The 25,851-nt window shown below is 50.5% G+C and overlaps 1 protein-coding gene and 2 long non-coding RNA genes across 3 annotated transcripts in view; 1 reads left to right on the forward strand and 2 right to left on the reverse strand.

The window, feature by feature from the left end:
• The window catches only part of LOC118929734 (uncharacterized), a 289,885-nt gene that overhangs the window by 127,312 nt on the left and 136,722 nt on the right, over positions 1–25,851 (forward strand).
• LOC130679201 (uncharacterized) overlaps positions 1–25,851 on the reverse strand; it is a 138,377-nt gene that overhangs the window by 33,289 nt on the left and 79,237 nt on the right. Inside the window, exons 10-11 of the long non-coding RNA XR_008992279.1 lie at positions 7,478–7,665; positions 6,909–7,154 (exon numbers count right to left, since the gene is read on the reverse strand). This is a non-coding gene — a long non-coding RNA (uncharacterized LOC130679201). The remainder of the gene's footprint in view (positions 1–6,908; positions 7,155–7,477; positions 7,666–25,851) is intronic.
• On the reverse strand, positions 719–5,973 carry LOC130679207 (uncharacterized). The gene is made up of 3 exons (XR_008992285.1): positions 4,338–5,973; positions 1,468–1,559; positions 719–1,013 (listed from the first exon to the last, which is right to left on the reverse strand). It is a non-coding gene; the product is annotated as an uncharacterized LOC130679207 (long non-coding RNA).

The raw sequence follows: 25,851 nt of genomic DNA on the forward strand, positions 1-25,851 counted from the left end.
TCCATCCATCCATCCAGTGAAATCTTGTAGACTGCATTCCGTGCCAGGGACTAGGAGGGCTGGGAGGAGAGCCTTGAGAAGGGCACGTGGCACCCATCCTCCAGCCTGAGCCCCGTGGGAGGGAAGCTATGACTACAGAAACCGGCTAGTCAGTTCCTGCCCTCTGGACGCCTCCGCAGGGAGCCGCAGGGTGTGCACATACAGCCGGTTTGAAGGGCACAGGGCAGATGATGGGGACATTGCATGGAAGCTGCCCTGCTCGCCCTCAGGCCTCCCCGAGGGCCTTTGTCTTCAGCATCCAGGTGTGAGAGGTGCCCTTCAGGTCCCTGCCCCGCAGTGGCTTCTTGATGACTGCGTGGCCCCGTGTGGCGCTGGTAGGGCTCCCGTAGGTCCTCTGTGAAGATCAGCCTGGGCCTCTCCTTGGAAGCTGACCTCGGCTGGGGATCCTTCCCATCTTGCTGCTGACCAGCAGCCCGATGTCTCTCCCCAGCTACCTGGCCAACGACATGGAGGAGGACGACGAGGGCCCCAAGCAGGCCATCCTTTGGCTCCTCTACGGGAACAACCGTGCCCAGCGTCTCCTCTTCCACCAACGGCGAGTCCAATTCGCCCAGTCCATGGGCTGGAGGGCCTGGGTCTCCCGGGAAGAGTGTGAGGAGGTGCGTGAGCAGCTGGGATCTGGGGGCGGGGGTGCCGGACGGCAGTGGGGGGAACACGGGATCGTGGGATCTGGAGGCTGGGCGAGGAAGGAGGGGCCACCTGAGGCCAGAGCCACCTGCCTTCCAGATCCAAGCGTTTGACCCAGAGCTCCCGGTGTGGAGGCGAGACCGCAGCCTGCTTGCTGTGTGAGCGCTCCCGGGACCCCGGAGGCCTGGTTGCACCGGCCCGAAAGAAGGGAAGTCTGGATCCTCGGGTGTAGACAGAGCACCTCGTTGTGTCGACTTAGGAAGTCACCCTTCCAGACGCTGACTCCGCTCCCAGCCACAGGCCGAAGACACATGCAGGTATGACCCCTGCACACAACCAGAGGGGAGGGCGTGATCATCCTGGGTGATCGGGAGCCATACTGCCCGTCACTCAGTCCACTGAATGCTCTACCCCTCTCCGTCCTCTAACACCCATATTGTCTTAGTCCTAGGACAGAAAGTCACAGCCCTCCACTTCGGGGGCTGCCCACGAGAGGAGCCCTGTGTATACCAAGCATCTTCAGGTATAGGGGCTTCTCCCTGCTGATAAGGACTCTCGCCTACCAATGGCTCACGGGCAAGTTCTTCTTGCTTGCCACTCATATACGTCACTTGCCCAAATAAGCACTGGAGATCTCCACTCAAGGAGATAACGGCGATGGTGCTATGCTGCTGCAAGTTTGCGCCCCCATTTGGCCAGCGGAGGCGTCTGTGCCATGCCACTCCCTGACGTTTGGGTCCAGTCTCACACCCACCCCGCGAAGGGATAGGCGGTTATTACCTTGGTCGGGGCTGTTCCGGTGATGGGCTCCATAGCCAGCAAGGCGTGATACACAGAAGCCAGTCGCTCCTCTGTTAATGGCTACCAGACCTCTGCTCCTTTCCATAATTGTGACCAGAATCCAACAGGTTGGCATGTCCACTTAAGCCACTGCCAAAGGCCCCATCCGTAATCATCTCCATTTACATGAACATCTAGCTCCCAGGGCCTTCGTGAATCCATTACACTCAAGGACTATAATGGCCTTGACTGCTTGCTTAGTAGCAGTGAACACAGCTGCACAGGTCTCATCACGGTCCCACCTGATGCCCTTTTGTACCGACTGCTATGAGGCCTTCAGAAAGTGCGGGATAAACACCCTCCAGGAGCCCAAAACACCCAAAGACTCTTGCACGACTGACTGCCACAGTGGTAGGGGTGGGGTAAGCCTGGACGTCTGGGATAACTATAGTTTTACCCGACCAGACAACCCACAAGAACTTGGCACACAAACCAGGTCCCTGAATCATCCCTATCAAAATACCGACAGCATTCTTCAACAAAATGGAAAAAATAGTTCTAAAAGTCATAAGGAACAACAAAAGACCCCGAATAGCCAAAGCAATCCTAAGAAGGAAGAATAAAGCGGGGGGAGATGAGGGTTATGCTCCCCAACTTCAAGTTCTACTACACAGCCACAGTAATCAAGAAAATTTGGTACTGGCACAAGAACAGACCTGTAGATCAATGGAACAGGATAGAGGGCGCAGATATAACCCACACATACATGGCCAATTAATACATGATATAGGAACGACGGACATACAATGGGGAAATGGCAGCCTCTTCCACAGCTGGTGTTGGCAAAACTGGACAGCTACATGAGAGAGAGAGAGAGAAGGAAATGGGACTGCGGTCTAATTCCATACACAAGAGTAAACTCGAAATGGATCAAAGACCTGAATGAAAGTCATGAAACCATAAAACTCTTAGAAGTAAATCATAGGCAAAAGTCTCTTGAATGTAAACCTGAGCAGCTTTTTCATGGACATGTCTCCTAGGACAAGGGAAACAAAAGCAAAGATGAACAAGTGGGACTCCATCCAAGTAAAAAGCTTCTGTACAGCAAAGGACACCATCAGTGGAAGAAAAAGGCATCTCTACAGTATGGGAGAATATATTCATAAATGACATATATGATAAGGGGTTGACAGCCAAAATATAAAGAGTTCATGCACCTCAACAACCAAAAGGCAAACAACACGACTAAAAAATAGGCAGAGGATCTGAACACACACTTCTCCAAAGAAGAAATTCAGATGGCCAACGGGCCCATGAAAAGATGCTCCACATCGCTAATTGTCAGAGAAAGGAGAACTTAAACCACAATGAGATATCCCCTCACACTGGTCAGGATGGCCACCATCCAAAAGACAAACAACAACACATGCTGGTGAGGATGTGGAGAAAGGGGCACCCTCCTACACTGCTGGGGGGACTGTAAATTAGTTCAACCATTCCGAAAAGCATTGTGGAGGTTCCTCAAAAAACTCAACATAGAAATACCATTTGGCCCAGGAATTCCACTCCTAGGAATCTCACCTAAGAATGCAGCAGCCCAGTTTGAAAAAGACATAGGTACCCCTATGTTTATCACAGCACTACTTACAATAGCCAAGAAATGGAAGCAACCTAAGTGTCCATCAGAACATGAATGGATAAGGAAGATGTGGTACATATCCACAATGGAATATTAGTCAGCCATAAGAAGAAAACAAATCCTACCATTTGTAACAACATGGATGGGGCTAGAGGGTATTATGCTCATTGAAATAAGCCAGGCGGAGAAAGACAAGTACCAAATGATTTCACTCATATGTGAAGTATCAGAACAAAGAAAAAAACTGAATGAACAAAACAACAGCAGACTCACAGAACCCAAGAATGGACTAAGAGTTACCAAAGGGAGAGGGATTGGGGAGGATGGGTGGGAAGGGAGGGACGAGGGGGGAAAGGGGGCATTATGATTAGCAGACATAATGTAGGGGGGAGCACGGGGAGGGCTGTACAACACAGAGAAGACACGTAGCGATTCTGTAGCATCTTACTACGCTGATGGACAGTGACTGTGACTGTAATGGTGTAGGTGGTGGGGACTTGATGATAGGGGGAGTCTAGTAACCACAATGCTACTCATGTAATTGTAGATTAATGATACCAAATAAATAAATGATTCCCTATCGATATGGAGATGGCCTACTTCTACTCTCCACCCCTTGGGAACACCTATTGATATGGAGATGCACTGAGGCCAGGTGAGGGATTCTGGAAATACTGCAATTTTACCAACAGCCTAATCCTCCAGAAATTTTTGACTCACAATCTCCTCGTGCCTCATCTTCTGCAAGGGCCCCCGTGTGAGAGAACTGGAGCACCGTAACCAGACCATTAACACAAAATCATGGTAATCCTCAAGCCGAGGATTCAGCTAGGTTCAAACTCCTATGCACATTAAGGCCATAGCTGGCCTGTTCCACAGGCGGTCAGCAGCTGAACGGGTAGGGAGTACACACAAGTCATGACAGGGAAGCTGCAGCCGGGGGGGCGCATACCAGGCCACAAGGACTGTGGAAGAAAATAACTTTAGGGGCGGTAAGATACCTGCTTTAATGACAGCAGCAGAGGCAAATCTTGTCCATCAGGTAGAATGCATGCAAGAGAGGGGTCCTGTGACTGGACAGTGGCAGGAATGGGATCTCGTCCTGGTCTAGTGTACCAGACTTTCACGCCCCTCCCTGTGCGAGCTACAGATGGGTCAGTAGATAGGGCTACGGGAGGTACATGCACCGGCCATAAAGATAAACCTAAACTTCCCCATAAGATGCTCCTACCTCCGGGACGTATTGGGTACACTACCGCGATCTCTGGAGGCCAACTCTGCTATTACTCCAGGGACACGCAGGAGGCCAGCTTTCAAGCCTTCTCCCCAGGGTGCCAGACGGGCCAGTCATCGCTGGTCCATGTGTTGAAATGTTCAGGACCACGTCCGCTCAACTAAAAACTCAAAATAGAGATAGCATTTGATCCAGGAGTTCCACTCTTAGAAACTTATCCTAACAAAACAGAATCACAGACCCAAAAAAGACATATGCACCCCTATGTTTATCGCAGCATTATTTACAATAGCCAAGATATGGAAGCAACCTCAGTGTCCATCACTAGATGAAGGGATAAAGAAGATGTGGTACATATATACAATGTAATATTAGTCAGCCATAAGGAGAAAACAAATCCTACCATTCACAACAACACGGATGGAGCTAGAGGGTATTATGCTCAGTGAAATAAGCCAGGCGGAGAAAGGCAAGTATCAAGTGATTTCACTCATATGTCGAGTATAAGAACAAAGAAAAAACTGAATCAGAACCCAAGAAGGCTACCAACAGTTACCAAAGGTAAGGGCCTGGGGAGGATGGGTTGGAAGCGGGGGATAAGGGGAAAAGGGGGCATTACGAATAGTACACATAGTGCAGGGGGCTGGGGCGATGGGCACGGGGAAGGCAGTACAGCACAGAGAAGGCAAGTAGTGATTCTATAGCATCTTACTATGCTGATAGACAGTGACTGTAATGGGGTATGTCGTGCGGACTTGGTAACGGGGAAATCTAGTAACCACAGTGTTGCTCATGTAAGTGTACACTAATGATACCAAAATAAAAAATAAACAATTTAAAAAGCGAATATTTACTCGAGTAACTAAAAATCATTCATGAAAGCAGTGATTTCAGTGTCAACCCAATATATTGTAAGTGTTTACAATTGGAAGGAAACATCATGAACCAGTTAAAATCTTGGTATCTGCTTCTAGACAGGAAATCCGACACAAAACCTAAAACTGCCAGGAACGGGTACAGAAACTCGAGTTTCACATCCAGGAGGCAAGGGCGAAAGGGAGCCAGGGAGCCTGGGTAGCGGTAGAGAGTTGGCACTCAAACACACATTTCCTCAATTTACTGGAAGGTACAGCAATCCCATCAACATAGGCACCTTTATTGCCCTAGTCCTAAAAACTCGTTTTAAAAATAACGCAGGACAGTGACTGTAATGGGGTATGTGGTGGGTACTTGATAACGGGGACAATCTAGTAACCACAGTGCTGCTCATGTAAGTGTATATTAATGATACCAAAATAAAAAACACATAAAAATAACGGAGGAGCCAAAAGGAGCCGCTTGGTCGGAAACCTACGCGAAATTCCTAACACAGCCTGGGCTGCAGCCGGCGGCAGGGTCGTTCCCGCCCATTACTATACAAACAGGTACCCGGTCTCCGGGCGGGGGACCTCGCCAGTGCCCGTCGCCCCTGGGCGGACAACTCTCCCTCCTCTCGCCACAGGACCTGTCCAGACAACAGCAATCAGCAGACATTTCACTGCTGACTGAACAAGAGGTAGAGAACAGCACAGAATCGCCCCCGAGATAAGCAGACATGCAAGCAGCTCACACAGATCAATAAACACTGCAACTGCAACGCCGGCAGCGGACGCGCGCGACCCTCGGCCGTCCGCCCCCTCCCCCACCCGCCTGCCACCCCAGACCAGCGCCCCACCCAAGCTCCATTACCCGGGAGCAGCGCTCCGCGACTCCGGCCGGATAACAACTTCCCAGAAAACACCAAAGAGAAAAAAAGGCGTCCACGCAGAGCCCCATCCTGGCGCGGAAAAGCAGCTCTCCCGGGCGAGGGGATCTGTCTGTGGTGCTTCCCCGTCCCTGACACCGGGTAACAACTCCGCAAAGGCACCTGCCGCCCAGCTCGCCGCCAGCTCCAGGTCTCCCACGGCGGCAAGTGGGTGCCCGCTCGTGCCCGGAGGGCCCGGCCGCCGCGCCAGCTCCCCACGGAGCGTGGACCGCAGTCCCGGGGCTCGCCTCGCCGTGGCCAGCCGGGACCCGAGGAGCGGGACCGCTGAGGGCCCCGCGCCTCCGTCCCGCCGCCCCCCCATCCGCGGGCGCGCCTCGCCGGCCGGTCCCAACCTCACCGCCGCCGGCGCAGCCCGGTCCGACCGCGGCGCGCTCCGCCGGGACCCGCGCGCTGACATGCAGCCCGCAGCCCGCAGCCCGGCCCGGCACGGAGGGGCTGAACAGTGGGCAAAACCCGCTCCGCCCAGACCAGAGAACTGGCCGGCCGCGTCCCGGACGCCCGCCCAGCGCCGGGGAGGCGGCGGCGGCGGCGAACCGTCCCGGGGGGCGGCAGCGGCGGCAGGAGCGGCCAGCCGGAGAGAGACCAGGGGAGGGGCTCGACGCCTCAGGGAGAGCGGAGCGGAGCGGCCGCGGCGCGGCTCCGGCAGCTGCGGCAGCGGAGGCGGGCAGAGAGCGCTCCCATCCCCTTGGCCGGCCCTGCTCTGGCCGCCCCGGCTGCCCGGCTTCCCCTGACGCCGCCGTTCCCCGGTCCCCTCCGCTACTCACCGTTGCTGCACCCGCCGGCTCGTCGGCTTTCCGCGCCCACACCTGGGCCGTCCGTCTGCTCCTCCTGCAGACGCCCCCATGCTCCAGCCACGTCCTGCGCCTCTCCGCACCGCACCTGGCTTACGACACTCGCGGCTTTACGACAGCACGTTCCTCAGACCTAGAGCCGCTCGCTCTACGGCGGGAACCTTGTTGCTAGGGAGAGGACGCTGCATCCAGCACGGAGGGAGGGAAACGTTCCCTCAGCTGTAGGGGATGCGGAGGGGACCGCTGGGATACTTCAGTGAAAACGACAAAACATACTGAGAAAGGGGGTGGTGGGGAGAGGGGGAAGGGTTAAAGGGCGTTATGATTAGCACACATAATGGAGGGGGGTCATGGGGAAGGCAGTACAGCACAGAGAAGACAGTGACTCCACAGCATCTTACTACACTGACGGACAGTGACTGCAATGGTGGATGGGGGGACTTGGTAATATGGGTGAATCTAGTGACCACCATGGCGGTCATGTGAATCCTTCATAACACTGAATACCAATGATACCTTCATAAAAAATAAAAAAACATTACCGAATAAATGAAGGAAGACTTGAATAAATGAAGAGAGGTGATGTGTTCACGTATTCGAAGATTCAGTTGGAAGACGGTTCTTCCTGTAACGGCTGTGGATTCAACATAATCCCCATCATAATCCCACAGGCACTCCTTCTGGGGTCTGCTGACTTCTTCAAAGGTCAATGGAAAGCCCCACCAACGGCCTACACCTCGAGCAAGGGAAACAAAAGCAAAAATGAACTCATGGGACTACATCAAACTAAAAAGTTGCTGTATGGGAAAGGACACCATCAACAGAACAAAAAGACTTCCTACAGTATGGGAGAATATATTTGTCTTTTTTTAAAATGTATTTTTATTAAGGTATGATTGATATACACTCTTAATGAACGTTTCACATGAAAAAACAATGTCGTTACTACATTTACCCATATTATCAAGTCCCCACTCAGGCCCCAATGTAGTCACTGAGCATCAGTGTAGTAAGATGCCACAGATCCACTATGTGCCTTCTCTGTGCTACACTGTTCTCCCCGTGATACCCCACACCATGTGTACTAAACATAATACCCCTCAATCCCCTTCTCCCTCGCTCCCCACCTGCCCTTCCACACCCCTCCCCTTTGGTAAACACTGGTTCCTTCTTGGAGTCTCCGATTCTGCTGCTACTTTGTTCCTTCAATTTTGCTTCATTGTTATACTTCACAAATGAGGGAAATCATTGGGCGTTTGTCTTTCTCCGCCTGCCTTGTTTCACTGAGCATAATGTCCTCCAGCTCGATCCACGTTGTTCCAAATGGTAGGATTTGTTTCTTTCTTATGGCCGAATAGTATTCCATTGTGTATATGTAACACATCTTCTTTGTCCATTCATCTACTGATGGACACTTAGGTTGCTTCTGTATCTTGGCTACTGTAAAAAGTGACGTGATAAACATAGGGGTGCATATGTCTTTCTGAATCTGAGAAGTTGTATTCTTTGGGTAAATTCCAAGGAGTGGGAATCTGGGTCAAATGGTATTTCTATTTTTAGTTTTTTGAGGAACCTACAGATTGCTTTACACAACGGTTGAACTAGCTTACATTCCCACCAGCAGTGTAGGAGGGTTCCCCTTTCTCCGCATTCTTGCCGGAATTTGTTGTGCTTAGACTTTTTGATGCTGGCCATCCTCACTGGTGTGAGGTGATATCTCATTGCAGTTTGGATTTGCATTTCCCTAATGATTAGTGATGTGGAGCATCTTTTCATGTGTCTGTTGGCCATCTGAATTCCTTCTTTGGAGAACTGTCTCTTCATATCCTCTGCCCATTTCTTAATTGGGTTATTTGCTTTTTGGGTGTGGAGGTGTGTAAGTTTTTTATATATTTTGGATGTTAACCCCTTGTCGGATATGTCATTTACAAATATATTCTCCCATACTGTAGGATGCCTTTTTGTTCTGTTGATGGTGTCCTTTCCCATACAGCAACTTTTTAGTTTGATGTAGTCCCGTGAGTTCATTTTTGCTTTTGTTTCCCTTGCTCGAGGAGATGCGTTCAGGAAGAAGATGCTCATCCTGATGTTCAGGAGATGTTTGCCTATGTTGTCTTCGAAGAGTTTTATGGTTTCATGATTTACATTCAAGTCTTTAATCCATTTCAAGTTTACTTTTGTGTATGGGGTTAAAGAATAATCCAGTAACAGTCTCTTGCGAGTAGCTGTACACTTGTGCCAACATCAGCTGTTGGAGAGGCTTTCATTTCCCCATTGTATATCCATGGCTCCTTTAATGGATATTAATTGATCATATATGGGTGGGTTTATATCAGGGATCCGTAGTCTGTCCCATTGGTCTACGGGTCTGTTCTTGTGCAAGTACAGAATTGTCTTCATTACAATAGCCCACATTGTCTTTTGCACTATGTGCAACAAACGCGGACACAAACATTGGGCTACAGCAGAGGGAGGCTTTCCATCCCGCCAACACATGTGGGCCGATAATGTGTCTGCTTCATCACTCACTGGTGATGCCAAAGGCAAATGGCCAGACACATGATATACAGTAACAGTCTCAGTCTGACTAAAGCCCATAGGTCTTGCTACAGCACTTGCCCCCAAAGGGGCCAGTGACCAACCATCCAATTGGCATGGCACCACGTCAGCAGCAACAAGGTCAAGCCCGGCACACAGCCAAGCTGTCAGTGCACACAAATAGAGGGGAGGGTGTGATCATCCTGGGTGATCGGGAGCCATACTGCCCGTGACTCAGTCCACTGAATGCTCTATCCCTCTCCGTCCTCTAACACACATATTGTCTTAGTCCTAGGACGGAAAGTCACAGCCCTCCACTTCGGGGACTGCCCATGAGAGGAGCTGTCTGTATACCAAGCATCCTCAGCTATAGGGGCTTTTCCCTGCTGATAAGGACTCTCGCCTATCAATGGCTCCAGTACAAGTTATTCTTGCTTTTCACACATATACGTAACTTGCCCAAATAAGCATCGAAGATCTACACTCAAGGGGGTATCAGAGATGGTGCTATGCTGCTTCAAGTTTGCGCCCCCATTTGGCCAGTGGAGGCGTATGTGCTATGCCACTCCCTGGCTTTGGGTCAAGTCTCGCATCCACCCCGCGATGGGATACGTGGTTATTACCTTGGTTGGAGCTGTTCTGGTGATGGGCTCCATAGCCAGCAAGGCGTGACACACAGAAGCCAGTCGCTCCTCTGTTAACGGATACTAGATCTCTGCTCCTTTCCATATTGTGACCAGAATCCAACAGGTAGGCATGTCCACTCAAGCCACTGCCAAAGGCCCCATCCACAACCATCTCCATTTACATGAACATCTAGCTCCCAGGGCCTTCATGAATCCATTACACTCAAGGACTATAATGGCCTTGACTGCTTGCTTAGTAGCAGTGAACACAGCTGCACAGGTCTCATCACGGTCCCACCTGATGCCCTTTTGTACCGACTGGTATGAGGCCTTCAGAATTTGTGCCAAGTGCGGGATAAACACCCTCCAGGAGCCCAAAACACCCAAAAACTCTTGTACGACTGACTGCCACAGTGGTAGGGGGGTGGGGAAAGCTTGGACCTTGTCTATGACTACGTCTGGGATAACTGTAGTTTTACCCGACGAGACAACCCCCGAGAACTTGACACACAATCCAGGTCCCTGAACCATCCCTATCGAAATACAGCATTCTTCAACAAACTGGAACGAATAGTTCTAAAAGTCATAGGGAACCACAGAAGACCGAGAATTGCCAAAGCAATCCAGAGAAGGAAGAACAAAGCAGGGGGGATCTCGCTTCCCACCTTCAAGCCATACTACAAAGCCACAGTAATCAGGACAATTTGGTACTGGCACAAGAGCAGACCCATAGAGCAGTGGAACAGAATAGAGAGTTCAGATATTAACCCAAACATGTATGGTCATTAATGTATGATAAAGGAGCCATGGATATACAATGGGGAAATGACAGCCTCTTCCATACCTGGTGTAGGCAAAACTGGACACCTACATATAAGAGAGGGAAACTGGATCACTGTGTAAACCTACACAAAGTAAAATTCGAAATGAATCAAAGACCTGAATATAAGTCAGGAAATCATAATACTCTTAGAAAAATACATAGGCAGAAATCTCTTGGACATAAACATGAGCAACCTCTTAATGAACATATCTCCCCGGCAAGGGAAACAAAAGCAAAAATGAACAAGTGGGACTACATCAAGCTGAAAAGCTTCTGTACAGCAAAGGACACCACCAATAGAACAAAAAGTCATATTGCACTGTAGGAGAATATATTCATAAATGACATATCCCATAAGGGGTTGACAATCAAAATATAGAAAGAGCTCACACACCTCAACAAACAAAAAGCAAATAATCCAACCAAAAAATGGGTAGAGGGTCTGAAAACACACTTCTCCAAACAAGAAATTCAGAAGGCCAACAGGCCCATGAACAGATGCTCCACATCGCTAATCATCAGAGAAACGCAAATTAAAACCACAATCAGGTATCACCATCCAAAAGACAAACAACAACACATGCTGGCGAGGATGGGGAAAAAGGGGAACCCTCCTAACACTGCTGGGGGGAATGTAAATTAGTTCAGACATTGTGGAAAGCAGTATGGAGGTTCCTCAAAAAACTCAAAATAGAAATACCATTTGACCCCAGAATTCCACTCCTAGGAATGTACCCTAAGAATGCAGCAGCCCAGTTTGGAAAAGGCATATGCATCCCTCTGTTTATCATAGCACCATTGACAATAGCCGAGAAATGGAAGCAACCTAAGTGTCCATCACTAGATGAATGGATAAAGAAGATGTGGTACATATATACAAGGGAATATTATTCATTCGGGTATAAGAAGAAAACAAATCCTACCATTTATGTCCACATGGATGGAGCTGGAGGGTATTATGCTCAGTGAAATAAGCCAGGCGGAGAAAGACAAGTACCAAATGATTTCACTCATCTGTGGAGTATGAATACAAAGCAAAGACGGAAGGAACAAATCAGCAGCAGACTCATAGAACTAAAGAATGGACTAACAGTTCCCAAGGGGAAAGGGACTGGGAAGGGTGGGTGGGAATGGAGGAATAAGGGGATTAAGGGGCATTACGACTAACACACGTAATATAGGGGGTGCACGGAGAAGGAAAGCTAGCAGAGAGAAGACAAGTATTGATGCTACAGCATCTTACTATGCTGATGGGACAGTGACTGCAATGGGGTTATGTGGTGGAGACTTGATAACAGGGGGGACGTAGTAAGCATAAAGTGGCTCATGTGAAACTTGAGCATAAGACTGCATGTCAGTGATACCTTAATAGAAAAAATAAACGAACTCCAATTGGATCAGTGATCTAAATGTAAAAAATTCAACACGACCAAAAAAATTGGTGAATTTCCCTAGAACCTTGATGTAGGCTTCCTTTCTAACAGTGAGTCAAAACATAGGTATTAGGACTCCTGCTTTCAGCCGAGATGAACACAGACTGCATTTACCCCCCTACCTGGATGGAACCCCAGAAAAAAACACAAGAGAACATATGCACAGCAATGGTCTTCAAGACACTGATCGACGGGCAGTGAAGGACAGTAACCCATGAGACAGGAAATAAACAGGGTGAGCCCTACAGCCCCTGCCCTGAGAGTTTCCAGAAAGGCAGCAGCGCGGGAGCACCCAGACACAGGTGGGGAGAAGGGGTTGAGAAACGGGGGGGAAAATGTAGGGAAGCACAACCCGTCAGGAAAATAATCAACTGAAACGGGCCTGAAAAGAAACAGATGTTACAATGAGCAGAGAACATTAAAACAGCTTATAATCATATTCTTTCTGGTAAAAAAAAAAAAAAAATGAGTACAGACAGGGAAGATAGAAAATGAAATTCAAACAGAACTTCTACAGAAAAGACATAGCATCTTAAGATGGAAATTACACTGGGTTAGAATAACAACACTGCCAGAAAAAGGATCTGTGAACGTGAAGACACGGCAGTGGAAGCACTTTCAGATGAAGCAGCCAGAGAGAGAGAGATTAAAGGGAAAGGAAGGGCATCGGTCAGCTGCGGGACAGTGTCAAGCTGTGGAATACACAGGGAATGAGGATCCCAGGAGGGAGGCTGGGGGAAGCACAGGGAACATCTGAAGACACACGGTCAAACTTTCCCCAAAGGTGAAGGAAACCGTCAACACACAGATCCAACAAGTTGCATGACCCCCAAGCACAGACACACGAGTGAAACGCAGCCAAGACGAATCAAGCACATCACCTACGACCGGTGATAGTGAGAACATTTTAAAGCAGTGAGAAGAAGAAGAAAACAAAATATGTGGCATACGGAGGAAAAGATGACGATGACCTTGAATTGCTCTTGGAAATAATGTGTGTGTAAGCGAGGAATATACTTAAAGTACAGGAGGAAAAAACAGCAAAGATCCTTCTAAAAGGGAAGGCAAAATGCAGACATTTTCAGACCTATGAGAGCTGAAAGGTTCTTCATTAACTACAAGAAATGTCACCAAAAAGTCCTTCATGCAGAACGAATAGGAGAGCACATAAAAATCTGGATCTATACAAAGGAATGAAAGTAAAAGAAACAGGAACTACGTATTTTGTCTTATTAGTTAAGTCTCTTAAAAGGTTAACGGAGTATTTAACTACAAATAACAATTTGTGGGATCGGTACTACTGTGAGAGTAAAGTGCAACAACACGGCAAAGACCAAGAGGGGAGAGCTGGAGGGAACTGTGAGCTCCTTATAGTCTAGTGAAATGACAGATCACTTGAAGAAAAACTATGATAAACTAAAGGTGTATAGTATAAACCTTAAAGCACCCCTTAAAATGACGGTGTCATAGCCAACAACCCAACAAAGGTTACAAAATGGAATCACAGAAATGCAATGCACTGGAAGGAAGGAAGACAGAGAACAAAAAGGAAACAAAGAAGACGGGACAGACAGCAAAGACAACAGACCACAAGCTACCCACTTACACCAATAATTGTGTCAGATGGAAGCGGTCTCAACACCCCAGTTAACAGGCACAAATGGTCAGACTGGATAAAAAGGAAAGACCGAATCACATGCTGTCTACAAGAAAATCACTTTATGACTGCCCTTGTAATGTTCACCATGTAGCTTATTCACTATGTAAGAATTTGTTCTGCATGTAAGAACTTGTTCGTTATGCTTCAGAAGACTGCAGACTGACGAAAATTAGGCTTGGGGTGGATTAATGATTGTGCATTGAGCATTGACTCCCCTATACAGAATTTTATTGTTGTTAACGACCATTTGATCAATAAATATGAGAGATGCCCTCACACAAAAAAATAAATAAGTAACCGGGATGTAATGTATAGCATAAGGAATATAGTCAAAATATTGTAACAACTTGGTATGGTGATAGCTGGTGCCTAGAATTATCATGTATAGAAATGTTGAATCACTGTGTTGTACACCTGAAACTAATGTAATACTGTGTGTCAACTACCCTTCAATAAAAAATAATTACCTAAGAAGAAATAAATAATATCCTTAAACATTAAAAAAAGAAAATCACTTTAAAGAGAAAGATGCAAACTAAAAAGTAAAAGGATGGAAAAAGATTCAGCATGCCCAAAGAAGTCTGGGGAGGCTCTATAAATGCCAGAGAAAGTCCATGTCAGAATACTAACAGGGACAAAACAGGCCATTTCTCAACGACAAAGTGGTTAATTAACCAAGAGGATACAACAGTCTTCAGTGTTTACATACCTAACAATAAACATGAATCAAAAAACCGGAGGAACTGCAAGGCGAAATACACAAACCACAACTTGGATCACAGTGTTTTGGTGTCTGGAAAAATCACATGCACCAAGTTTTCCTTAGGCAGCAGGCCCTTGGCTTACATAGGCACCAAGAAGAAGCCACACATTGCGATGAATTCAGGGTTGTCATTAGGAAAGCTGTCCACAATTGTGTGCTGAATGAAATAAGCCGCATACACGCACACACCACTTTTGTAGCATTCCACTTAAATGAGGGACCCAGAAGAGCCAAAGCCATAGAGACAGAGGGGAGGATGGTGGTTGCCAGGGACCGGAAGGGAGACTAGACTGGGCAGGTGGTCTTTAACGGGTGCGCAGTGTCAATTTGGAGATGGGACAGTAGGGGGCGGCTGCAAAATTTCAAAGTGCTCAGTGCCGCAGAACTATCCCCTCAAAAATGGCTCAAGTGGTAAATTTTATGTTATTTTACCACAGTAAATACTGAAAAAGAAAACACGAGATTCAGATGCCCGGGTGAAAAGTAGAGGCCTGGAGCTCAGGGGGAGCCGCCTGGCTTACGGCAGGCCTTCAAGTGGCTGATGTCCGGGCTGCGTCTGTGCCCGCGTGCGCCCCCACCTTCACAAAACATCCTCCTGTGTCCTGAATTGGACGTTTTCCCACTAAGTCTTTTTGTGCATGTGACATTTTATTCATAGGATACACAAGAGATGGTGACACATCTGGCTCAAGCTGATACACACGATCAGAAGTTTTATACAGAGAATAGACTTTCTTCATTGGCATTGAGGGGCAGGCTCTGGGAAATCCATACACTTGCTGAAATTGTAGGCACCATTTGAAGTGGGCGTGAGCACGGATACCACAGTCTCTGATTCCGGGTCCTCAAAATGTTCTCTTGGGCTCAGAGGTGCCTGAGGGGTGAGGATGCGTCCCTCTGTACAGAATCCTGAACCTAGTGTCAGTGAACACTGAGCACAAGAGCTCTGTTCTGCCAAGTGCTTTAAAGTTAACTTTTGAGTCCAAGTCAATGTACCTGGGATCTTTCTTACATACCTACGTCACTCTTGTAGGGCTGACTGTTTCTGCTTACCCTGAATTTCCTAGCCACTCACTAGACATGCTCTGTAGGAGAACGTGACAGAGGGCGAGAGTCCACCCGTGTGTCAAGTGGAGAGTGGAGAGGACACGTCATCTGGGGGGGAGGGCTGAAAGGTGACCTGGACGGCTCGAGGATCATCTTGGGGGATGGTCAGACCTTGGGCCAGTGGCAGGAGACATTGTTTGCCCCTGTTCGGATTGGACTGGCAGTTGCCTGTTTTTCCTTCAAACTGGTTGCTAGGTTGCAGCAACCTATGACCTCACGAGGGTTCCGACCCTCCTGGTTGGCAGGTGCTTGGCAGCACAGGTAGCCAGAAGCATCTTCGCAGAGCTTTCTCCACTCCTAGCGTCTCCTCAGCCTGGAGTAGGGATAACGGGCTCACGTTCAGTGAGAATCCACAGGAGGAGTTTGGACAGGGTCTGGTCCCGGAGAGGGCAGGAGTTGGGGACAAATCATGGCCAGCGTTCCACCGAGTTCCCAGGCCGTGAGCCAGAGGCCCCGGCCCGGCCCCTCCGGGCACCCGCCGGAGGTGATGCTGGGGGCAGAAAGATCAGGGCCGCCAGGTGAGGCAGCGGAGGGACGAGGGGCTTGAGGAGGGGGTGCCGACGGCAGGAAGGCCTACCCAGGGGGGCCTTGTGCGCAGGAAGGAGAGACTCAGAAGGCCAGGGACTGGAGGGCGAGGGTGTAGGCGTGGGGACAAGGCCACGGTCTGCGACAGCAGAGGCACTGGGGGCAGCTTGTCTTTTGGGGGTACTTGGAGTGGTGTGGGAGGGGAATCAGGGACCCCAAGGGATGAATCCCAAAGACAACAGCTGGACGCTGTCGCCTGGTTTCTTTGCCCAGCAGCCCAGGCACACAGCAGCCCTCTGCCAGAGGGCTGCGGCCGGCGCGGGAAGCGGGAGAGGTCGGCCGCTCTCCAGGAGGAGTCGGAGGAGGAGGCAGCCCCGGGCAAGGCGGAAGCCTGGGTCGTGGACAGGCTGTGCGGCCTCAAGATGAGGCTGAAGCAACGGCGGGTGTCCCCGGTGCTGCCCGAGCACCACGAGGCCTTCAAAAGGCTGCTTGGTAGGGGGAACCCTGAGCCCATTCCCCTTGAGAGAAACTTCCAGCGACTATGCTTTTCCAATGGAAAAGAATTCCCTGCCAGTTGGTGACCTCTCTGCTCCCAGAGGACTCCTCCGGGGTCACTTAGAAATGGCTGCCAGTAAAGGAGAAGGATGGAGAGATGGCTGGGGAGGCGGCCACGGTCTGCGACAGCAGAGACACTGGGGGCAGCTTGTCTTTTGGGGGTAGTTGGAGTGGAGTGGGAGGGGACACGGGGACCGAGGGACGAATCCCAAAGACAACAGCTGGACGCTGTCGCCTGGTTTCTTTGCCCAGCAGCCCAGGCACACAGCAGCCCAATGCCAGCGGACTCCGGCCGGCGCGGGAAGCGGGCGAGGTCGGCCGCTCTCCAGGAGGAGTCGGAGGAGGCAGCCCAGGGCGAGGAGGACGCCTGGGTCCCGGACATGCTGTGCGGCCTCAAGATGAGGCTGAAGCGACGGCGGGTGTCCCCAGTGCTGCCCGAGCACCACGAGGCCTTCAAAAGGCTGCTTGGTAGGGGGAACCCTGAGCCCATTCCCCTTGAGAGAAACTTCCAGCGACTATGCTTTTCCAATGGAAAAGAATTCCCTGCCAGTTGGTGACCTCTCTGCTCCCAGAGGACTCCTCCGGGAACACTTAGAAATGAGGGAGGATTAGGCCAGAGGCAGAAGCAGTCTGCACTCGGCACACGAAAGCTCTGCTTCCACTGCACCCCTGAGGCTTTCATATCTAAATGCCTCCGTCAGCGTGCGGGGTGCTGACAGGCCATTGGGCGCGCTGATGTGACCGTCAAGGGAGACGATGCCTTCCTGCACGGTGATGGAGCACCACCTTCTGTAGGATCAGACCTGTGCACATCACCTACTGACACCTGCCCCCGCACCCCCAGCCACCAAAGAAGGCTGGCACCATCTTTCTGGCCCAATGAGTGCACCTCGGCCTCCCCACCCCGAAAGGTCCCGTCAGGAGGCACGGCTGCTCACTGCTCAGCCCTGCTCCGGCTGTCCGTCTAACCTGTGCCTCTCTTCCCAGGGGACCCTGTTGTTAAAAGATTCCTGGCCTGGGACAAAAATCTGAGGGTATCTGACAAGGTAACTTTGTCCACTGACATGTGTTCTCTCTCCAGCATCTACCCTGGGGGGCTGGAGGGATGCCTTCTGAACCCACAGTCTCGCCTCCCTCTCCAACTCGGTGCCTTGTCCACACTGCCCTTTGCGGGGCCTGGAGGCTCCTTGCGTGTGAATGGGCAGCCCTGCCCCCACCCCCACTCCCCTGGGGTCCGCCCCTTTGGTTGTGACTGGCAAGTCCCTTGTCGCCTCAGCCCTGGGGACTCCCCTTTGTGCCAGCTTATCAAAGACCCTTCTGATGGCAGCTGTCCTAGATACCCGGCGTCACACCGGCAAAGCCTGCCATCCAGGAGCATCCTAAAGTCCCTCTCCCCGCACGGGCGGGGTCTGCCCCCAGCCTCCCCCTCCCTCACCCCTCCGTCCTTCTTCTTCTGGGATGTGACCGCTCTCCTGTGGCGTTCTCCTCTCCCTCAGTATCTCCTGGCCATGGTCATAGCGTATTTCAGCCGGGCTGGCCTCCCCTCCTGGCAGTACCAGACAATTCACTTCTTCATAGCTCTGTGAGTATTGCTGTCAGTGGCCGGCCGTCAACGTTCAGTCCTCCGGGAGGGCGGAGGGAGGGGTGTGGGACTCTGACGTTGCATCTATTTGCTTTCTCACTCCACGTGTACCGTTCACTTTGGTATGCGAAGGACAGGATTATAACAGAGCGGTTTCTATACTGCTGTCTGTGGAGACAGACAACCCTAACACCACTTAAAACACGGGAACAAACGAAGGACCACATAAAACCCTCCTAAGAGGAGGGACAGAATGGGCACCACGCTGTCCCCACGTGGCCAGGCTTGAGACCGCACCGCCTCCAAAGCCTCGGCCGCTCTCCTGCCCGAGTCCACATCGAGTGGACCGTCGTCCTCTGGGTTCCCAGGCAGACGCCACAGTGCAGGCCCTCGTCATGTGACACAGTCCGAGCGTAGGCACTCCCCACCCGTGCTTCCTACAAGGCTTTACGCGCCCCAAATCCTCCGAGAACACATTTCTAATGCTCCCCGCCCCTCCTCAGCAATGTCACCAGCTAAGGGGGTTCTAAGCCGGGGCCAGCCTTCTCAGTCTGAACTCAGCCGTCCCCACAGTCAGCATCACACTTGCTTATGGTCCTCATATTGCACTGCTTTGTTCCAATGCTCCGTCTGAAATCCCTTCCCTCTGTGTTCACATTGTGTCTTCTGACTTGTAGGTGTCTTTCACACACATATATATTGGAAGAAAACGACCACTCCTTAAAGTCGGTGCAAAGAGCACGACTGTTACCACGCCTCCCCTGGCCCCCTAACTGTGGTCCCCCAGTAGCACATCAGCTAAAATCCTAGTGCCATGTCACGTTCTGGGTAATAGTTACTTCCTGTCACCCCCCTCCCCTTCTCCAAACCATCAGACCAGACACCGCTGCAGGCAGGTCTTGTCAAAATATCCGCATGTTCACAAAGCCCTCAGCACGCTACTTTGCGTTGCAAACGTTTAAGTTACACTGAGTCCATGAGGCGATCGGTATGGCATTTGACTGTGAGATAAAAGCATCCATCCATCCATCCAGTGAAATCTTGTAGACTGCATTCCGTGCCAGGGACTAGGAGGGCTGGGAGGAGAGCCTTGAGAAGGGCACGTGGCACCCATCCTCCAGCCTGAGCCCCGTGGGAGGGAAGCTATGACTACAGAAACCGGCTAGTCAGTTCCTGCCCTCTGGACGCCTCCGCAGGGAGCCGCAGGGTGTGCACATACAGCCGGTTTGAAGGGCACAGGGCAGATGATGGGGACATTGCATGGAAGCTGCCCTGCTCGCCCTCAGGCCTCCCCGAGGGCCTTTGTCTTCAGCATCCAGGTGTGAGAGGTGCCCTTCAGGTCCCTGCCCCGCAGTGGCTTCTTGATGACTGCGTGGCCCCGTGTGGCGCTGGTAGGGCTCCCGTAGGTCCTCTGTGAAGATCAGCCTGGGCCTCTCCTTGGAAGCTGACCTCGGCTGGGGATCCTTCCCATCTTGCTGCTGACCAGCAGCCCGATGTCTCTCCCCAGCTACCTGGCCAACGACATGGAGGAGGACGACGAGGGCCCCAAGCAGGCCATCCTTTGGCTCCTCTACGGGAACAACCGTGCCCGGCGTCTCCTCTTCCACCAACGGCGAGTCCAATTCGCCCAGTCCATGGGCTGGAGGGCCTGGGTCTCCCGGGAAGAGTGTGAGGAGGTGCGTGAGCAGCTGGGATCTGGGGGCGGGGGTGCCGGACGGCAGTGGGGGGAACACGGGATCGTGGGATCTGGAGGCTGGGCGAGGAAGGAGGGGCCACCTGAGGCCAGAGCCACCTGCCTTCCAGATCCAAGCGTTTGACCCAGAGCTCCCGGTGTGGAGGCGAGACCGCAGCCTGCTTGCTGTGTGAGCGCTCCCGGGACCCCGGAGGCCTGGTTGCACCGGCCCGAAAGAAGGGAAGTCTGGATCCTCGGGTGTAGACAGAGCACCTCGTTGTGTCGACTTAGGAAGTCACCCTTCCAGACGCTGACTCCGCTCCCAGCCACAGGCCGAAGACACATGCAGGTATGACCCCTGCACACAACCAGAGGGGAGGGCGTGATCATCCTGGGTGATCGGGAGCCATACTGCCCGTCACTCAGTCCACTGAATGCTCTACCCCTCTCCGTCCTCTAACACCCATATTGTCTTAGTCCTAGGACAGAAAGTCACAGCCCTCCACTTCGGGGGCTGCCCACGAGAGGAGCCCTGTGTATACCAAGCATCTTCAGGTATAGGGGCTTCTCCCTGCTGATAAGGACTCTCGCCTACCAATGGCTCACGGGCAAGTTCTTCTTGCTTGCCACTCATATACGTCACTTGCCCAAATAAGCACTGGAGATCTCCACTCAAGGAGATAACGGCGATGGTGCTATGCTGCTGCAAGTTTGCGCCCCCATTTGGCCAGCGGAGGCGTCTGTGCCATGCCACTCCCTGACGTTTGGGTCCAGTCTCACACCCACCCCGCGAAGGGATAGGCGGTTATTACCTTGGTCGGGGCTGTTCCGGTGATGGGCTCCATAGCCAGCAAGGCGTGATACACAGAAGCCAGTCGCTCCTCTGTTAATGGCTACCAGACCTCTGCTCCTTTCCATAATTGTGACCAGAATCCAACAGGTTGGCATGTCCACTTAAGCCACTGCCAAAGGCCCCATCCATAATCATCTCCGTTTACATGAACATCTAGCTCCCAGGGCCTTCATGAATCCATTACACTCAAGGACTATAACGGCCTTGACTGCTTGCTTAGTAGCAGTGAACACAGCTGCACAGGTCTCATCACGGTCCCACCTGATGCCCTTTTGTACCGACTGCTATGAGGCCTTCAGAATTTGTGCCAAGTGCGGGATAAACACCCTCCAGGAGCCCAAAACACCCAAAGACTCTTGCACGACTGACTGCCACAGTGGTAGGGGTGGGGTAAGCCTGGACGTCTGGGATAACTATAGTTTTACCCGACCAGACAACCCACAAGAACTTGGCACACAAACCAGGTCCCTGAATCATCCCTATCAAAATACCGACAGCATTCTTCAACAAAATGGAAAAAATAGTTCTAAAAGTCATAAGGAACAACAAAAGACCCCGAATAGCCAAAGCAATCCTAAGAAGGAAGAATAAAGCGGGGGAAGATGAGGGTTATGCTCCCCAACTTCAAGTTCTACTACACAGCCACAGTAATCAAGACAATTTGGTACTGGCACAAGAACAGACCTGTAGATCAATGGAACAGGATAGAGGGCGCAGATATAACCCACACATACATGGCCAATTAATACATGATATAGGAACGACGGACATACAATGGGGAAATGGCAGCCTCTTCCACAGCTGGTGTTGGCAAAACTGGACAGCTACATGAGAGAGAGAGAGAGAAGGAAATGGGACTGCGGTCTAATTCCATACACAAGAGTAAACTCGAAATGGATCAAAGACCTGAATGAAAGTCATGAAACCATAAAACTCTTAGAAGTAAATCATAGGCAAAAGTCTCTTGAATGTAAACCTGAGCAGCTTTTTCATGGACATGTCTCCTAGGACAAGGGAAACAAAAGCAAAGATGAACAAGTGGGACTCCATCCAAGTAAAAAGCTTGTGTACAGCAAAGGACACCATCAGTGGAAGAAAAAGGCATCTCTACAGTATGGGAGAATATATTCATAAATGACATATATGATAAGGGGTTGACAGCCAAAATATAAAGAGTTCATGCACCTCAACAACCAAAAGGCAAACAACACGACTAAAAAATAGGCAGAGGATCTGAACACACACTTCTCCAAAGAAGAAATTCAGATGGCCAACGGGCCCATGAAAAGATGCTCCACATCGCTAATTGTCAGAGAAAGGAGAACTTAAACCACAATGAGATATCCCCTCACACTGGTCAGGATGGCCACCATCCAAAAGACAAACAACAACACATGCTGGTGAGGATGTGGAGAAAGGGGCACCCTCCTACACTGCTGGGGGGACTGTAAATTAGTTCAACCATTCCGAAAAGCATTGTGGAGGTTCCTCAAAAAACTCAACATAGAAATACCATTTGGCCCAGGAATTCCACTCCTAGGAATCTCACCTAAGAATGCAGCAGCCCAGTTTGAAAAAGACATAGGTACCCCTATGTTTATCACAGCACTACTTACAATAGCCAAGAAATGGAAGCAACCTAAGTGTCCATCAGAACATGAATGGATAAGGAAGATGTGGTACATATCCACAATGGAATATTAGTCAGCCATAAGAAGAAAACAAATCCTACCATTTGTAACAACATGGATGGGGCTAGAGGGTATTATGCTCATTGAAATAAGCCAGGCGGAGAAAGACAAGTACCAAATGATTTCACTCATATGTGAAGTATCAGAACAAAGAAAAAAACTGAATGAACAAAACAACAGCAGACTCACAGAACCCAAGAATGGACTAAGAGTTACCAAAGGGAGAGGGATTGGGGAGGATGGGTGGGAAGGGAGCGACGAGGGGGGAAAGGGGGCATTATGATTAGCAGACATAATGTAGGGGGGAGCACGGGGAGGGCTGTACAACACAGAGAAGACACGTAGCGATTCTGTAGCATCTTACTACGCTGATGGACAGTGACTGTGACTGTAATGGTGTAGGTGGTGGGGACTTGATGATAGGGGGAGTCTAGTAACCACAATGCTACTCATGTAATTGTAGATTAATGATACCAAATAAATAAATGATTCCCTATCGATATGGAGATGGCCTACTTCTACTCTCCACCCCTTGGGAACACCTATTGATATGGAGATGCACTGAGGCCAGGTGAGGGATTTTGGAAATACTGCAATTTTACCAACAGCCTAATCCTCCAGAAATTTTTGACTCACAATCTCCTCGTGCCTCATCTTCTGCAAGGGCCCCCGTGTGAGAGAACTGGAGCACCGTAACCAGACCATTAACACAAAATCATGGTAATCCTCAAGCCGAGGATTCAGCTAGGTTCAAACTCCTATGCACATTAAGGCCATAGCTGGCCTGTTCCACAGGCGGTCAGCAGCTGAACGGGTAGGGAGTACACACAAGTCATGACAGGGAAGCTGCAGCCGGGGGGGCGCATACCAGGCCACAAGGACTGTGGAAGAAAATAACTTTAGGGGCGGTAAGATACCTGCTTTAATGACAGCAGCAGAGGCAAATCTTGTCCATCAGGTAGAATGCATGCAAGAGAGGGGTCCTGTGACTGGACAGTGGCAGGAATGGGATCTCGTCCTGGTCTAGTGTACCAGACTTTCACGCCCCTCCCTGTGCGAGCTACAGATGGGTCAGTAGATAGGGCTACGGGAGGTACATGCACCGGCCATAAAGATAAAACTAAACTTCCCCATAAGATGCTCCTACCTCCGGGACGTATTGGGTACACTACCGCGATCTCTGGAGGCCAACTCTGCTATTACTCCAGGGACACGCAGGAGGCCAGCTTTCAAGCCTTCTCCCCAGGGTGCCAGACGGGCCAGTCATCGCTGGTCCATGTGTTGAAATGTTCAGGACCACGTCCGCTCAACTAAAAACTCAAAATAGAGATAGCATTTGATCCAGGAGTTCCACTCTTAGAAACTTATCCTAACAAAACAGAATCACAGACCCAAAAAAGACATATGCACCCCTATGTTTATCGCAGCATTATTTACAATAGCCAAGATATGGAAGCAACCTCAGTGTCCATCACTAGATGAAGGGATAAAGAAGATGTGGTACATATATACAATGTAATATTAGTCAGCCATAAGGAGAAAACAAATCCTACCATTCACAACAACACGGATGGAGCTAGAGGGTATTATGCTCAGTGAAATAAGCCAGGCGGAGAAAGGCAAGTATCAAGTGATTTCACTCATATGTCGAGTATAAGAACAAAGAAAAAACTGAATCAGAACCCAAGAAGGCTACCAACAGTTACCAAAGGTAAGGGCCTGGGGAGGATGGGTTGGAAGCGGGAGATAAGGGGAAAAGGGGGCATTACGAATAGTACACATAGTGCAGGGGGTTGGGGCGATGGGCACGGGGTAGGCAGTACAGCACAGAGAAGGCAAGTAGTGATTCTATAGCATCTTACTATGCTGATAGACAGTGACTGTAATGGGGTATGTCGTGCGGACTTGGTAACAGGGAAATCTAGTAACCACAGTGTTGCTCATGTAAGTGTACACTAATGATACCAAAATAAAAAATAAACAATTTAAAAAGCGAATATTTACTCGAGTAACTAAAAATCATTCATGAAAGCAGTGATTTCAGTGTCAACCCAATATATTGTAAGTGTTTACAATTGGAAGGAAACATCATGAACCAGTTAAAATCTTGGTATCTGCTTCTAGACAGGAAATCCGACACAAAACCTAAAACTGCCAGGAACGGGTACAGAAACTCGAGTTTCACATCCAGGAGGCAAAGGCGAAAGGGAGCCAGGGAGCCTGGGTAGCGGTAGAGAGTTGGCACTCAAACACACATTTCCTCAATTTACTGGAAGGTACAGCAATCCCATCAACATAGGCACCTTTATTGCCCTAGTCCTAAAAACTCGTTTTAAAAATAACGCAGGACAGTGACTGTAATGGGGTATGTGGTGGGTACTTGATAACGGGGACAATCTAGTAACCACAGTGCTGCTCATGTAAGTGTATATTAATGATACCAAAATAAAAAACACATAAAAATAACGGAGGAGCCAAAAGGAGCCGCTTGGTCGGAAACCTACGCGAAATTCCTAACACAGCCTGGGCTGCAGCCGGCGGCAGGGTCGTTCCCGCCCATTACTATACAAACAGGTACCCGGTCTCCGTCGCCCCTGGGCGGACAACTCTCCCTCCTCTCGCCACAGGACCTGTCCAGACAACAGCAATCAGCAGACATTTCACTGCTGACTGAACAAGAGGTAGAGAACAGCACAGAATCGCCCCCGAGATAAGCAGACATGCAAGCAGCTCACACAGATCAATAAACACTGCAACTGCAACGCCGGCAGCGGACGCGCGCGACCCTCGGCCGTCCGCCCCCTCCCCCACCCGCCTGCCACCCCAGACCAGCGCCCCACCCAAGCTCCATTACCCGGGAGCAGCGCTCCGCGACTCCGGCCGGATAACAACTTCCCAGAAAACACCAAAGAGAAAAAAAGGCGTCCACGCAGAGCCCCATCCTGGCGCGGAAAAGCAGCTCTCCCGGGCGAGGGGATCTGTCTGTGGTGCTTCCCCGTCCCTGACACCGGGTAACAACTCCGCAAAGGCACCTGCCGCCCAGCTCGCCGCCAGCTCCAGGTCTCCCACGGCGGCAAGTGGGTGCCCG

This window comes from Manis pentadactyla, chromosome 10 (assembly GCF_030020395.1).
Source record: "Manis pentadactyla isolate mManPen7 chromosome 10, mManPen7.hap1, whole genome shotgun sequence".
Taxonomy (NCBI): domain Eukaryota; kingdom Metazoa; phylum Chordata; class Mammalia; order Pholidota; family Manidae; genus Manis; species Manis pentadactyla.